The 15,008-nt window shown below is 44.3% G+C and overlaps 1 protein-coding gene and 1 long non-coding RNA gene across 3 annotated transcripts in view; one reads left to right on the top strand and one right to left on the bottom strand.

The window, feature by feature from the left end:
- The window catches only part of syn2b (synapsin IIb), a 282,170-nt gene that overhangs the window by 27,865 nt on the left and 239,297 nt on the right, over positions 1 to 15,008 (bottom strand). The gene's annotated exons all lie outside the window — the stretch shown is intronic.
- Positions 1 to 15,008, top strand: part of LOC137334134 (uncharacterized) — a 96,002-nt gene that overhangs the window by 56,996 nt on the left and 23,998 nt on the right. For both annotated transcript variants that reach the window (XR_010966073.1, XR_010966074.1), the window contains exons 4-5: positions 118 to 237; positions 414 to 502. This is a non-coding gene — a long non-coding RNA (uncharacterized lncRNA). The remainder of the gene's footprint in view (positions 1 to 117; positions 238 to 413; positions 503 to 15,008) is intronic.

Below are 15,008 nucleotides of genomic sequence, written 5' to 3'. Positions count from 1 at the left end.
CCCCAACCTCATTCCGCCTTGCTTCTTCTCCAGCTCTCAGCACATGTACAAGCTCAACACATCTCCATTTACCTTTTAACAACCACTCACTAACTCTTCCCCCCTCTCTTTCTGCAGGTCCAAACAGCACCTAAGGCAAGTGAGAGGGCCAAGACTAGAGGAGGAGTACCTAATATATCATAACCCACACCCAAGCGGACATTAATGGCCCAGGCAAAGCCGTGACCATTGGGAAAGGTGAGGCTAGCGGCTTATCTGAGCAGGTTGTCTGCATATTACTTGTAACCATTCATTCACCTCAGCAAATATTCATTAAGCTTCACAACTTCAAGCTGCACTCTGAAGACTATGACCTGCTAATGACCAGCCTCTCAGTGCCATTATAACTTTTGTCCATTTTCTGTTTCCTCTAGGTCCTTCTCAGCAGCAAGACCTTCCTGTAGAAGACACCTTGGAGGAGGATAATCGTCCTGAGGATGCACAGTCCCTCCCCGACATTTCAGTATGTAATTGATATAGAAGTTGGCTGCATGGTTTGAATATTCCTTAATGTAAGATTAAGGAAATGGTGAAGGATGTATCAGGGACTGTTAATGCAGCGGGACTTTTCTCTTGCTGTAAGGTGTTGAGGTGTCCCTCCTTCTTCTGCTGCTTCCTTGCCTTCTCCATGATCTTCTTCATCCGATGAGCACTGCTACTATTTTTTTTTATTCATTCATGGGATGTGGACGTCGCAGGCAAGGCCAACATTTATTGCCCATCCCTAATTGCCCTTGAGAAGGTGGTGGTGAGCCGCCTTCTTGAACCACTGCGGTCTGTGTGGTGAAGGTTCTCCCACAGTGCTGTTAGGTAGGGAGTTCCAGGATTTTGACCCAGCGATGATGAAGGAACGGTAATATATTTCCAAATCGGGATGGTGTGTGACTTGGAGAGAAACGTGCAGGTGGTGGTGTTCCAATGCGCTTGCTGCTGTCGAAGAAGCCTTGGTGAGTTGCTGCAGTGCACCTTGTAGATGGTACACACGACAGCCACGGTGCACCGGTGGTGGAGGGAGTGAATGTTTAAAGTGGTGGATGGGGTGCCAATCAAGCAGGCTGCTTTGTCCTGGATGGTGTCGAGCTTCTTGAGTGTTGTTGGAGCCGCACTTATCCAGGCAAGTGGAGAGTATTCCATCACACTCCTGACTTGTGCCTTGTAGATGGTGGAAAGGCTTTGAGGAGTCAGGAGATGAGTCACTTGCTGCAGAATATCCAGCCTCTGACTTGCTCTTGTTGCCATAGTACTTGTGGCTGGTCCAGTTAAGTTTCTGGTCAATGTGACCCCCAGGATATTGATGGTGGGGGATGTCAAGGGGAGGTGGTTAGACTCTGTCTTGTTGGAGATGGTCATTGCCTGGCACTCATCTGGCGCATATGTTACTTGCCACTTATCAGCCCAAGCCTGGATGTTGTCCAGGTCTTGCTGCATGCTGGCATGGACTGCTTCATTATCTGAGGGGAACTGAACACTGTGCAATCATCAGAGAACATCCCCACTTCTGTCTTTATGATGGAGGGAAGGTCATTGATGAAGCATGTTGTACTACCTCCTCCAAATTCAGGTATCTCTGTAGGCTAAGTTGGTGCAAGATACAGCACACCATTCTGATGTGGGAGACTCTTTGTGGGGCATATTGTAGGGACCCACCAGACCTGTTCAGACACCTGAACCTCTGCTTCAGCCATTCTAGGACCACCAGTATCAATAATGATACTGGTGGTCCCATGGCATTGATTATACCTATGTTGCTCAAGTTTGGCAGGGTTGCGGAGGGATGTCATGAGCTATGTGTGTGAGTGATATCCCTTGTCCTTCACCTGCTGTCTTCTAATAAGATCAGCTGCTGCTGGTGCTGGTTGCTGGCTGCTGATGCTGCTCCCCTTCCTCCAACTGTTGCTCCATCCGAATGAAACTAGTAATAATAGCTCCCATGATAAGCAGATAGGGATAATATAAGAAAGAAGTGATCTGGAAGCTGGAACTCTTCTTAAAATCAAAATGGCACAATGGCCAGGGAAAGGGTTCTGAAAAAAATATTAAAACTAAAAGCTGACAAGTCCCCAGGTACTGACGGACTTCGTCCTAGGGTCTTAAAAGAAGTGGCTGCAGAGATAGTAGATGCATTGGTATTAATTTTCCAAAATTCCCTAGATTCTGGAAGGGTCCCATCGGATTGGAAAATAGCAAATGTAACTCCTCTATTCAAGAAAGGAGGGAGACAGAAAGCAGAAACTACAGGCCAGATAGCTTAACATCTGTCATAGGGAAAATGCTAGTGTCTATTATTAAGGAGGTTATAGCAGGGCACTTAGAAAATCTCAATGCAATCAGGCAGAGTCAACACAAATTTGCGAAAGGGAAATCATGTTTGACTAATTTATTCGAGTTCTTTGAGGAAGTAATAAGCAACATGGATAAAGGGGATCCTGTGGATGTGGTGTACTTGGATTTCCAGAAGGTTTTTGACAAGGTGCCACACCAAAGGCTACCATGCAAAATAATTTGGCAGATGGAGTATAATGTGGGAAAATGTGAACTTGTCCACTTTGGCAGGAGGAATAGAAAAGCAGTATATTATTTAAATGGAGACAGATCGCAGAACTCTGAGGTACAGAGGGATCTGGGTGTCCTAGTACATGAATCACAAAGTTAGTATGCAGGTACAGCAAGTGATTTGGAAGGTAAATGGAATGCTGTAATTTATTGCAAAGGGAATGGAATATAAAAGTAGAGATGTTTTGCTACAGTTGTACAGGGCATTGGTGAGACCACATCTAGAATACTGTGTGCAGTTTTGGTCTCCTTATTTGAGAAAGGACATAATTGCTTTGGAGGCGGTTCAGAGAAGGTTCACTTGACTGATTTCTGGGATGAGGGGGTTATCTTATGAGGAAAGGTTGGACAAGTTGTGCCTGTATACAAAGGAGTTTAGAAGAATGAGAAGTGATCTTATTGAAACATATTGTCCTGAGAGGACTAGAAGGGGTAGATGCTGAGGGGATGAGGGGAGAGACTAGAACTAGGGGCCACAGTTTAAAAATAAGGGATCTCTCATTTAAAACGGAGATGAAGAGAAATTTTTTCTCTGAGGGCCGTGAGTCTGTGGAACTCCCTTCTCCAGAGAGCAGTGGAGGCAGGGTCATTGAATATTTTTAAGGCTGAATTAGATAGATTCCTGATTAACAAGGGAGTCAAAGGTCATAGTAGGTAGATGGGAAAGTAGGTCACAATCAGATCAGCCATGATCTTGTCAAATGGCAGAGCAGGCTCGAGGGGCCTACTCCTGCTCTTAATTTGGCACAAAGATCCTGCTTGGTTTTACTGGCAGGTTGGGCGCTGGGTAGGACCTCTGTGATTTCGTGTTACAATGGCGTTGGGGTCTTAATTACGTTATAGAACTCCGATTTGCATGTATTCTTTATTATTATCATCTGCCTCTGGCGGGTGCCTTCGCTGACTAAGAAAAACTGTGTGATTAAAATGGCGGCCAGCATAAATGCAGTGGGAACGGAGCAATAAGTTTGATTTTAACCGCCCACCGTCTCTGTTCCCGCTGGGCATGCAGAGTTAAAATTGCCCCTTGAGATTGTATATAAATCTATTGATACTATGTGATAATCACCTTGGAGACAAAAAAACACTGTAAATTTGCCTCTACTGCATATACACAAAAGATTAAATTCCTGTTGTGCTGGCAGTGTGAACAAGGACATGACGGCACTACAGCAAATCCCTTACCACAACTGGAATTATATCGAGCAATTTAGATCAGTGTAAATGGGAAACACTGATACCTATCATTTTTACTTACACAATGAGTGAAGTTGTGCAAGTACCAAAATTGTAAACTGAGCAAACACAATAAAATGCTCAAGGTAAGAAATTACATGAATTTTAAACTGGGGAATCCAACCAGGTCAAATATATCAACTTTTCACAACTCTGACTGTTTATATTTCTTTCTCTGCACAGTTACAGGGCCCCCAGGAAAACTTACCATAATGCAGAAAAACTTCATACAACCAGTGGTTCAAAATATTCTAGCATTTAAAAATACTGTCAGAAGGGGGCAAGGCAGAGTCAGCAGATCAATTACAATATAAATACAACTTATCCAGGTCTGTATATCTGAACAGGGATATTCCAGCCTCAGCCACCCAAAAGTGAACACACAAGTGATGAGTGTGGGCAGAAAATGGCTTGGCAGCTCACTGCACCGAATCTCCGCTCATGCTTTAGTCCACTGAGTTTTCTGCTCCCTCTTCCCTTGGGGACAGTGCCACTAAGGCCTACCAGAAAACAAGTGGATGACATGCAGTTCAGGGCAGGATGATGGGGTGATGCCATCCACCATATTTTCTGTCATCCTGCACCTCTTTACGTTAGTCACAGAGCCCGTTGGAAGAACAGGCAGGCCCAGATCTCAGGATATAAATTTCAGTAAAGGATGTTGGAAGCAGCGAAACTTAGTGAGCTGAGATTTTGATTTATTGTAAAGAGAGGATTTTTTGTTAGGAGATATTTTATTGCTGCCGTCAGTTTAAGTACTTTAACTTAAAATGTTTTACTACTGAGACCTGAAGCTGTGAATTCAGTGTGGGAGAGACTTAAAGGGTTCTGCACTGACTCTTAAAGAGGAATTTATCTTGTGGTGTCAGAGAGCATTGCAGTACCTCTGGATATTCCTCTATCATAGTACCATAGCAGGTACACCACGGGAGGAGGCCATTCACCCATCGTGCCTGTGCCAGCTCTTTGAAAGAGCAATCCATTTAGTTCCATTCCCCTGCTCTTTCCCCATAGTCCTGTAAATTTTTTCCCTTCAAGTATTTATCCAATTCCCTTTTGAAAGTTACTATTGAATCTGCTTCCACCACCCTTTCAGGCAGTGCATTACAGATCATTACATCAAAAAAATGTTTCCTCATGTCACCTCTGGTTCTTTTGCCGATCACCTTAAATCTGTGTCCTCTGGTTACCATCCTTTCTGCCACTGGAAACAGTTTCTCCTTATTTATTCTGTCAAAACCATTAATAATTTTGAATACCTCTATCAAATCTCTCCTTAACCTTCTCTGTTCTAAGGAGATAAACCCTAGCTTCTCCAGTCTCTCCACATAACTGACGTCCCTCACCCCTGGCACCATTGAAGTAAATCTCTTCTGCACCCTCTCTAAGGCTTTGACATCCTTCCTAAAGTGTGGTGCCCAGATTTGAACACAATACTCCAGCTGAGGCCTAACCAGTGTTTTATAAAGGTTTAGCATAATTTCTTTGGTTTTGTGCTCTATGCCTCTATTAAAGCCCAGGATCCCATATGCTTTTTTTAACAGCCTTCTCAACTTTTCCTGCCACCTTCAAAGACTTGTGTATGTGCGCCCTCAGGTCTCTCTGTTCCTGCACCCCCTTTAAAATTGTACCATTTAGTTTATATTGCCTCTCCTCATTCTTCCTACCAAAATGCATCACTTCACACTTCTCTGCTTTAAATTTCATCTGCCATGTGTCTGCCCATTTCACCAATCTGTCCATGTCCTCCTGAAGTCCGTTACTATCCTCCACATTGTTGACTACATTTCCGAGTTTCGTGTCATCTGCAAACTTTGATTTGGAATTCTTTGATGAAGAGGAGCAGGGGTGGATTAACGCACAGGTTTACAAAGCCCCTATCCAGGGGAGCCCAGACAAAACTGGGGCCCCTGAGAAAACTCAACATTACGCAGAAGAACCGCCTACAATCACTGGATCAATATATTCCAGCATAATGTGGAGGAAGGGGTTCTAGAGTTGTGCATGTAAGTACTTGCTGTGAAGGGAGCTGGGTAGCCATAGTGCAAGATGCTGAGTTAGAACTCCCCTTAACCAGAGTGCAGGGTGAAGGGTTCGTTGTGGAAGTGTTGCTTTAAGAAGATGAAGAGTGTGATGGTGCTCAGTATGGGCAAGGAAGAAAAGGAGAGAGTGCCCAGCGTGTTACCTTGCCAGTCCTGGTGAGATCATTTTTCTGGCACTGTTCTGCAGTCCGAGACATGAGGACGTTGACACTCATACTTACATCCCCCAGGCAACACGAATTACATTTTTGGGTGACACCCAGACACAGGAGTCTGTGTCTCTTGCCTTTGATATCGTTGAGGAGGCTTTGGAGGTCTGAATCAGTGAAGTTGTGTGTTCTTCTTTTCTGGCTTGGTGCCATGCCCTGCTGCCCTCTGGACCCAGATGGGGTCTGCATAGTCATAATTCTGCATATGTATAATAACAATAATGCCAAGATGTACAGTGATGATATTGGACAGTTAAAGTAAAAGAACCAAGCTCTGTTCCTCTCTTACCTGTTCCCTCAGTTTGCTGCTGAAGAATGCAGGCTGAACTGTCATTTTAAAGGCTGCACGGAGGTTTCCAGGTAGTTCAGCTGTTTACACTTTCCAATGGTTTTAGGCCAATGACTGAACCAATGTGAATACAAATTATTTGACCCAGGAAACCTGCGTGTAATTTCCTTTGCAAATTTTCTTGCAAGGTGCAATAGTGACATAACTCACTTTGAGGAAATTCTAGAGTTTCAGTTCAAAACAGATATCAGAACAGTTCAAGATAGCAGCTCTTTTTGCTCGATTTGGCAACACAATTACTAAAAAGCAGCTCTATATATCTTTGAGTAATTATTAAATGTATGTTTCAAGAACGCACAGATGCTAAGGTGAACTTCGAACTTAGTTAGTTGTCTGGTTGCTAATCTGGCTTCAGTGACGTACTTAAGACCAAAACTAGAGTCTTAAACTTTAATAAAGCCAATTACATAGGTATGAGGGGTGAGTTAGCTAACATAGATTAGGAAATTAGATTAAAAGATATGACAGTAGATAAGCAATGGCAAACATTTAAAGAAATACTTCAATATTCTCAACGCATATACATTCCATTGAGAAATAAAAACTCCACGGGGAAAAGTGATTCATCCATGGCCAACTAAAGAAGATAAGGATAGTATCAGATTAAAAAACGAGGCCTATAATGTTGCCAAGAAGAGTAGTAAGCCTGAGCATTGGGAGAGTTTTAGAAACCAGCAAAGGATGACCAAAAAATTGGTAAAAAGGGAGAAAATAGAATATGAAAGTAAACTGGCAAGAAATATAAAAACAGATTGTAAGAGCTTCTACAAGTATGTAAAAAGGAAGAGAGTAGCAAAAGTAAACATTGGTCCTTTAGAGGCTGAGACAGGAGAAATTATAATGGGGAATGAGGAAATTTAAAGTGGAGAAAAAAGTGGTCTCAAAAATCTGCAGGGGCGTGATTCTGGCAGTTAAGCAGGATCACATCTGCTGTGCAGTTCTGCTGCTGACATTGTCAAAGTTCACAGGGTCAGGGGGATGGGGCCTCCAGGAGTGGGCCTTCGGCAGTTTGAAGTTGCATGTCGGACACCCCTCCTGCCAAACACCGGGGGAAAAGTGGACAGAAGTTGACCAGCTCATGGGGGTGCTGAGTCTCCCCCAGAAAGGGGCGGATCATGCCCTAGCAATCCCTGTGTCAGAGAAGTGTTCTAAAATTAAAAAATAAATTCAACCCCGTGTCTTCAGGTGTCCAGGCCTTAATCCCACACTGGACCCCCTGTTGAGGCATACTTCCAATTTCAAGAGGTCTGTATGACTCATCTCATTTAGAATACTGGCCTCCAAACTTATTTCTTATCCCTTTGAGGTGTAAACCCTGTCTTCAGCCCTGCCCCATCCAAGTCAGACCTAATTTGAGGCAGGCGGAGGCTCTGCTCCCAAATAAGGCCACAATAAACTCCAGTGTTAGGCCAGGACCTGGTGTATCCAGGTCCCGGTGGAATTTTTAGCCACCCTGTCAGAGTTAGGGCAGGAATCCACTGAAACAGCTGAGCAATTTGAGAACCGGTGTGACTTTTATAACTTAAACCTTTTTTCTCCCGTTTACTTTTTTGTCTTATGATTTGGAAGCCAATATCCTAAAGCCGTTATTTCACCCCTGTAGTGCCCCTTTGTTACATTTTGGCAAAAGTTCTAAGTTTGGCAAATCTCTAAGTTAAACAGTGGACCAACATATCTGAATGCAATCAATAGAGTTAGATTTCTAACTGCTATTAAATATGCAGTACTGGCATGAAGGGACATATTTTTGTGCTTGATGAGGCAATGCGCTGTACAATATGTCAAGTTCCTTTGGGTTATCATGTCCTCAATCAGACAGAGATTGGCAGATTAAACTATAATTTTCCTGAGACATTGTATAAAATCTCCAGGCCAGGACCTGTTCACAAGAATAGACTTCCAGACAGAGTAGTGGAGACAGAAATAAAACCACCCGGAATCATTTAAGAAATGATTGGATGTTATATTGGGGTGCTGTTGGGATCTCTCTGGATGGATGAATTAAGATGGGCTGAATGGCCTTCCTCATCCACAATTCCATGTCATATGGAAGTCCATTTCATGAGTTGATCACTCTTTGTGTGAAGAATTTCCTAAAATCAGCCGTAAATTTTCCTTTTGTTAGTTTCACCGTCCTCCTCCCTCACTCCCCTTCTCTTCCCACCTTTTTTTCCACCAATTCCTCCAGGCCTTCTGCCCCTAGTCCCCTTCTCATTCCAATTTCTATCCCACTTCTGGCCCTTCCTCCCCTGTATATTCCACCTCCTCTCTCCTCCTTCACCATTCTCCCTGTTCTCTTCCCTCCCCTTCCCCCTTCTTACCCCCACCTGCTCCTCAATTCCCTCTTCCCTCCTGCTCCCCATCTCCTTCTCCTCCACTCCCTCCCCCTTCTTCATACCTCTCTCTGCTCTACACACTCTCTCTCTCTGCTCCCCCTCTCTGCACCCACTCCTCCTGCTTCCCCACATCCCTTCTCCTCCCCCTCCACCTCTTTCTGTCCATTAACGGTTTGACTTCACCACTGAACAGCACCTTGGGGGAAGGAGCAGCAGCAATAGGAAAATTCACTGATTTTAAAAATTTACTTTAAAAATATATTTGGTACATACTTGATGCCATAAAGGGAATGAAATACTGTGGTTTAATCTCAGGGTCGGCTGATGTTCATAATGTATTCCTTTGTCATTTCATCAGAAGCACAACATTGAGTTACGTTCATTAAGCTCCCTCTCCACCATCTATTTTGCTATAGCTAATTACTGAAAGAATACCATCATGGATTCTGCTGGTATGGACATTGCAAGGACACCAACACCAACGAAGACAGAAAATAGCATCAATCTCAGTGTCGTGCCAAGAGTCTAATTATTTCAGTAGGCAGTAGGAATAATTCTGGGCCCCTGAGAAAGCAATTAGCAGACATTAAGCATCAGCATGTACAATTTCAAAATCTAAACTTGCATAGAGATTCTTTGAAAAATTGATTCAGAAAGCAAATGAAAACAAATTACAAATTACTTTATAGATTTTTTTCATTATAGATTTTTTTTGACATTTTCTCATGGAATAAATCAAGAATTGTAATTAAAAAATGTATTAAGCATGATGATATTCATAAAAGATTAGCAGATGATTTGAGCTGATATGCATCTTAAGTTTTTGGAATCACAGTTTGCTAAATTGGAGGCAGATTAAGATTGCATTAAAAAACAAACACATGTTTGTGATATATAACCATTGTTACTCTAGGACCAGCTGCTTAAATTAATTGCATAATGTGACTGCAGCACTGGATAATGCTGCCCAGTATTACATTAGGTGGAATTACAAGCTGTTAGTTCATTAAAAAAAAAATTGCATGTTTTTCAGTCCTGCAATTTCACCATGTGAAGTCTAATTTGTACTTCTCTTGCAGTCGTCATGTTTTCGCTCCATTCTACTTTTACTGAGCCTGCTGCTTAAAAGGTCATTGTAAATTTTGAAAATTAGCCTGACAATAATGAATACAAATTTTCCCTCCAGCTTCATATGTCCATTATAAAATTCCAAATGGTAATCTATTATATTTCTAAATGTATCTGTTACGAGTTCAGATCTGCTGTAGATATTACCTCGGGTTCAGTGGCATTAGTCGCTCACGTAAGTTTTCTGAGCATCTTACTTTTATAGGAGTTGACTTACACTGCCCTATATTTACTTGTATAATAGCATAACCTGGGATATAACAATAGTACCCCTTTGCAACCCAAACCGGATATTCATGTCTTTCTCACTTGAGTTTCTGCAATGTCTCCGACAGCGGACTGAACAAACATTTCCTGAGATAAGGCCGGATACAAATCAATAAGCTGCTTTATTTCACATTAGGGCGAAAATATGGAATTACAGTTATAATTGAACTCACCAAATTCAATTACAATTTTATTTTGGCACAATAATACAAAACTCCTTCTTTCTTGTCTTCCCTCATCATCCACCATTCCCCAGCCAAGGTGGCAGGTAGGTGACTTACTCCCAGGCTTTTGTCAATATAACCAGCTCTGGGAACTGACTAATCGTGAACTTCTGTGACTTGCACTCTGATTTTTCCACCTTTCCATCTTGGGAAATGTCTGGATTCCAATGAACCCTTCCCATTAATGGAACTCACTGCATGGGAGATTGCAGGTGCATACCTGCATTCTTCTGCTCCCTGGTAACTCTCAGTTACAATGTAATCAATAAATTACTACAAGTACACAGCAATGGTAGTGAAAATCAGCTTACTTTAGGTCATTGTTGATGATTGAAAGTATTACAGGTTATGTCCATAAAAATGGATGGACTTTGAAATTCTGCAATAATTACAGTTGCAAATGCATTTTACTTCAAATAAATACATTGGCCCTGAATTTCCTTAGATCCTGGTCTGGACACCCCAAAATCTTTGGGCATACTGAAGCATATCAGCCCCCATTGGCAACATTTTTAAAAAAGCTTGGGAGCCAAATGCACTGGTTGGCCACCTGAGCAGCTTGCCAGCACTGATTTTCCTCCCTAGCTCCTCTCCTCTAGCAGGTCCATCCTGGCACGGTGCCTCCTTTCAATTACCTATGCTGGCAGATGTTTGCTGTTCCAAATGTTCTTGGCTGCAGCTAAACATCCCACCAATTACTACTCAAGTTGGGCCCCAAATACTAAAGAATAAGTGCAAAATGGTAAATTTCACTTCTCTTTATGTACTGTACATAATGATCCCATTTTTACACTAATTAAACCCCTCTGTACTATAACATAGAACATTGGCAAACATTAAAATGCAGATGTTTATTACACATTCTACAATAGTAATGCCTGATAATGCTTATCTTGCTGTGCCAAACCCTCCTCTCTGTCTCAACCTTCCCTCTCTTTCTGAATTCCCCTCTCTTCTCTCTTCCCCCTTTTATGCACCCTTCCTTTCTATTTCTCTTAAAGAGGCTTCTTTTGTTTTAAAAATTCAATTCTTTTTTCAAAAAGATCAAATTAGAATGAAGAAAAAAAATTGCCTGGCGGCCTTTCTATCTGTCTGTCTCTCCCTCCCTCTGTCTCATGTCTGTTAAGAATTAAAACCTTTGTCTCACAGATGAAAGGCATTAACATTGACCGTTTCTAACCATCAATCAAAACAGGTGGAGATAATTAGTTGGCTTCAAAATTCAACTTTTTTTTTGATAATTTAACATTAGCATTAAGAAAGGCATTCTCTCATACTCCTTGCTTCTCCGTCTCCGCCTCCCCCTTTCTATCTGTCATAGACGTTCGTAGAACACCAAACAAAACAAGAACAGGTGTGTATATTAATTTTTTTCTCACTCTTTCACTCCTTCTCTCCTCCCCTCCTCCATTCACCCCCAACTCCCTCATCCCTGCTCCATTCCCCTCTTCCTCCTTCCTCTCTCGCACTCTCTCCCCTTCCTGTCTTTCCTCTCATCCTCTCTTCCTCCATCCATCCCTTCTCCCCTTCTCCTTCTCTTTTCCCCCCTTTCTCCTCCTATCCTTTCCAATTCCTCTTCACCTCTACTCTATCCCATCTCCCATTCTCTCTTAGGGGGGAATGGGCTTGTTTGGCCTAATGGTCTTTTCTAAATCTTCTTAGGTTTACATTCTTTTAGTGGAGTAGACATACTTGGCCAGTAGATTGCTTTGCAACAAATGGATGTTCTGCAATATTGAGAGCAGCAAACTTGTTTATAGGTCGGTTTATAGATCATTATTGTGTCAATTTACTACCCCTGTGTATATTACATTTAGAATTGCTTTTTAACTGACGTAGTCAAACACAAATATGCTAGGAAGGAGATTCAAAATGGAGAAAAATTGTGGATTTCCATGGAATAAACATATGAAACAAAAAGACAATTTGGAAATTTATAATGATGACATTTCACAGAAATGACCAAGTGAAAGAATGGTGTGGAAACATTGTGGATTGGAATACCAATATATGTTGCCATGGATCAGTGAGATATGAGCTCAGTCCCTCACACACCCTCACTCTGCTAAGTTCTCAAATTCAATATGCTGCATGGATATCATTATTTTCGATCTCCACTTGCTGATTTTCATTGGCCTTGGTCAGGAGCAAAATTGACAGTATCTTGGGAATCTCTCACTTTGCACTGTAGGAGGTACATGACTCTGGGGAGGCTCCATAAGGGGGGAAAATAAGCTCTGCATCCTCACACAAGACCACATTCCTCCTTGCACTCAATTTTGTATTATGTTGCATTATACAAAACTGTCCATCTCATTTTCTACTAAAGAGGGTTCATCGATAGAATTACTTTACTCTCATTATTTTCTCTCCCTTTCATAGCAGGATATCTGCTGCTCATTTCCTGCTGAAAACATGCGATAGGCAGTTTCACTTTGTTCTCCATGTGGGGAAATGTTAATATTTTCAGTGTAATCACATCTTAAACCTCAATCTCAAAAGAACTGTTCCTACAGTTGTATCAGAAAATCATTTATTTCTCCATTTGCTCAGTCATGAATCACATGGTGAAATAATCGCTCCAATATTTTCGGGGAGGCGGGGAGGGAGCGGGGTCGTGTGTTTGCGACTGGGGAAATCCGGAAATAACGGAAAGGTGGAGGTCCTGCCAAATTTAACGGTAGGACCTCTTTAGAATTTTTTTACTTTGTTTCCCGCCTGGCAGGCGGCCAGGTTGGGGGGAGAGATGTAGAGATCGCGGGGGGAGGTAGAAAATTGCGGACGGGGAGCTAGAGGTCGCGTGGGGAGTTAGAGGTCACGGCGGAGGAGTTGGAGGGCGTGGAGGGAGAAATAGATACCACGGGGGGGGGAGGAGATAGAGTTCACGGGGGGTGGGGGGGGAAAGAGAGATAGAGACCGCGAGGGGTGGGGGAGGAGAGATAGAGACCGCGGGGGTGGGGGGGGGAGAGATAGAGACCGCGGGGGTGGGGGCAAAGATAGAGACCGCGGGGGTGGGGGGGGGAGAGATAGAGACCGCGGCGGTGGGGGGGGGGAGAGATAGCGACCGCGGCGGTGGGGGGGTAAGAGATAGAGACCGCGGGGGTGGGGGGGAAGAGATAGAGACCGCGGGGGTGGGGGGGGGGAAGAGATAGAGACCGCGGGGGTGGGGGGGGAAGAAATAGAGACCGCGGGGGTGGGGGGGGAAGAGATAGAGACCGCGGGGGTGGGGGGGGGAAGAGATAGAGACCGCGGGGGTGGGGGGGGGAAGAGATAGAGACCGCGGGGGTGGGGGGGGGGAAGAGATAGAGACCGCGGGGGTGGGGGGGGAAGAGATAGAGACCGCGGGGGTGGGGGGGGGAAGAGATAGAGACCGCGGGGGTGGGGGGGGGAAGAGATAGAGACCGCGGGGGGGGTGGGGGGGGGGAAGAGATAGAGACCGCGGGGGTGGGGTGGGGGGGAAGAGATAGAGACCGTGGGGGGGGGGAAGAGATAGAGACCGCGGTGGGGGCACGGGAGAGATAGAGACCGCGGGGGGTGGCGGGAGAGAGAGAGACCGCGGGGGTGGCGGGAGAGAGACCGCGGGGGGTGGCGGGAGAGAGAGAGACCACGGGGGGTGGCGGGAGAGATAGAGACCGCGGGGGGTGGCGGGAGAGATAGAGACCGCAAGGGGTGGCGGGAGAGATAGAGACCGCTGTGGGGGTGGGGGGGGGGAAGAGATAGAGACTGCAGCGGGGGGGGGAAGAGATAGAGACCGCAGTGGGGGGGGGAGCAATAGAGGTCGTGAGGAGGGGGAGAGATAGTGATCACGAGGTGGGGGGGGAGAGATAGAGATCACAGGTGGAGGAGAGATAGAGATCGCGGGTGGTGGGGGGGAGTTGGCCGATTGTGGGGAGGGACAGATTATGGCAGAATGTTTGCTTGAGGGGCTGGGGGAGGTACTTCTGCTGCTCATCCTGACCCACAAGCTCCCCTTCAGCTGCTGAGTTTCCCGAGCCCTGGGTTACCCAGCCTGCAGCCGTTAAATTCTAATGGCTGCCAAAATCTGAGGAACACAGCCTGATTTAAATATTATAATTACTGACCCGCCTCTCCAATGCGGGTTACTTGGTCACCCTCCCAACCGGCCACGGTAAAACCGGAAGTAGGTGTGCTTGTGGCAGGTTGGGGTCGGGTTTCACATTTTTAACAATTTAACCCCCCCAACCCTCTCCCGCCCATTGTTGGGGGGGGGGTAAAACTCCCCCCAATATCTTTATGCTTTATTTATAGGACACTCTCAGAGCAGTATCTCTGCAGAGCATTAATTGTTTCTTTAAAAGTGCTCCACATATTGTTCCAGCTAATTCCCTGGTCGAAGGTTGGCATTTTCAAACACAACAGATTATGCTGCAACTTTTCAAAGAAAGTTGTTTTACTCATATATGATATTGTTCCTCAGACTCAGATTCAATTCCTTGTAAGATAAGACAACAGCTGCAATATTTTAAAGTAGGTTACAGGAATAAAATGAAATGAACAGCAGAGAACACTGCATAGAATAATTAGTTCCTAATCGCAGTGATGAAGTTGACAACCATTTCTTCAGGCCAAGAGATGGGGTCACACTATTCATTATACTCTAATAA

This window comes from Heptranchias perlo, chromosome 17 (genome assembly GCF_035084215.1).
Source record: "Heptranchias perlo isolate sHepPer1 chromosome 17, sHepPer1.hap1, whole genome shotgun sequence".
Taxonomy (NCBI): domain Eukaryota; kingdom Metazoa; phylum Chordata; class Chondrichthyes; order Hexanchiformes; family Hexanchidae; genus Heptranchias; species Heptranchias perlo.
This window is presented reverse-complemented; position numbering and strand designations above follow the sequence as displayed.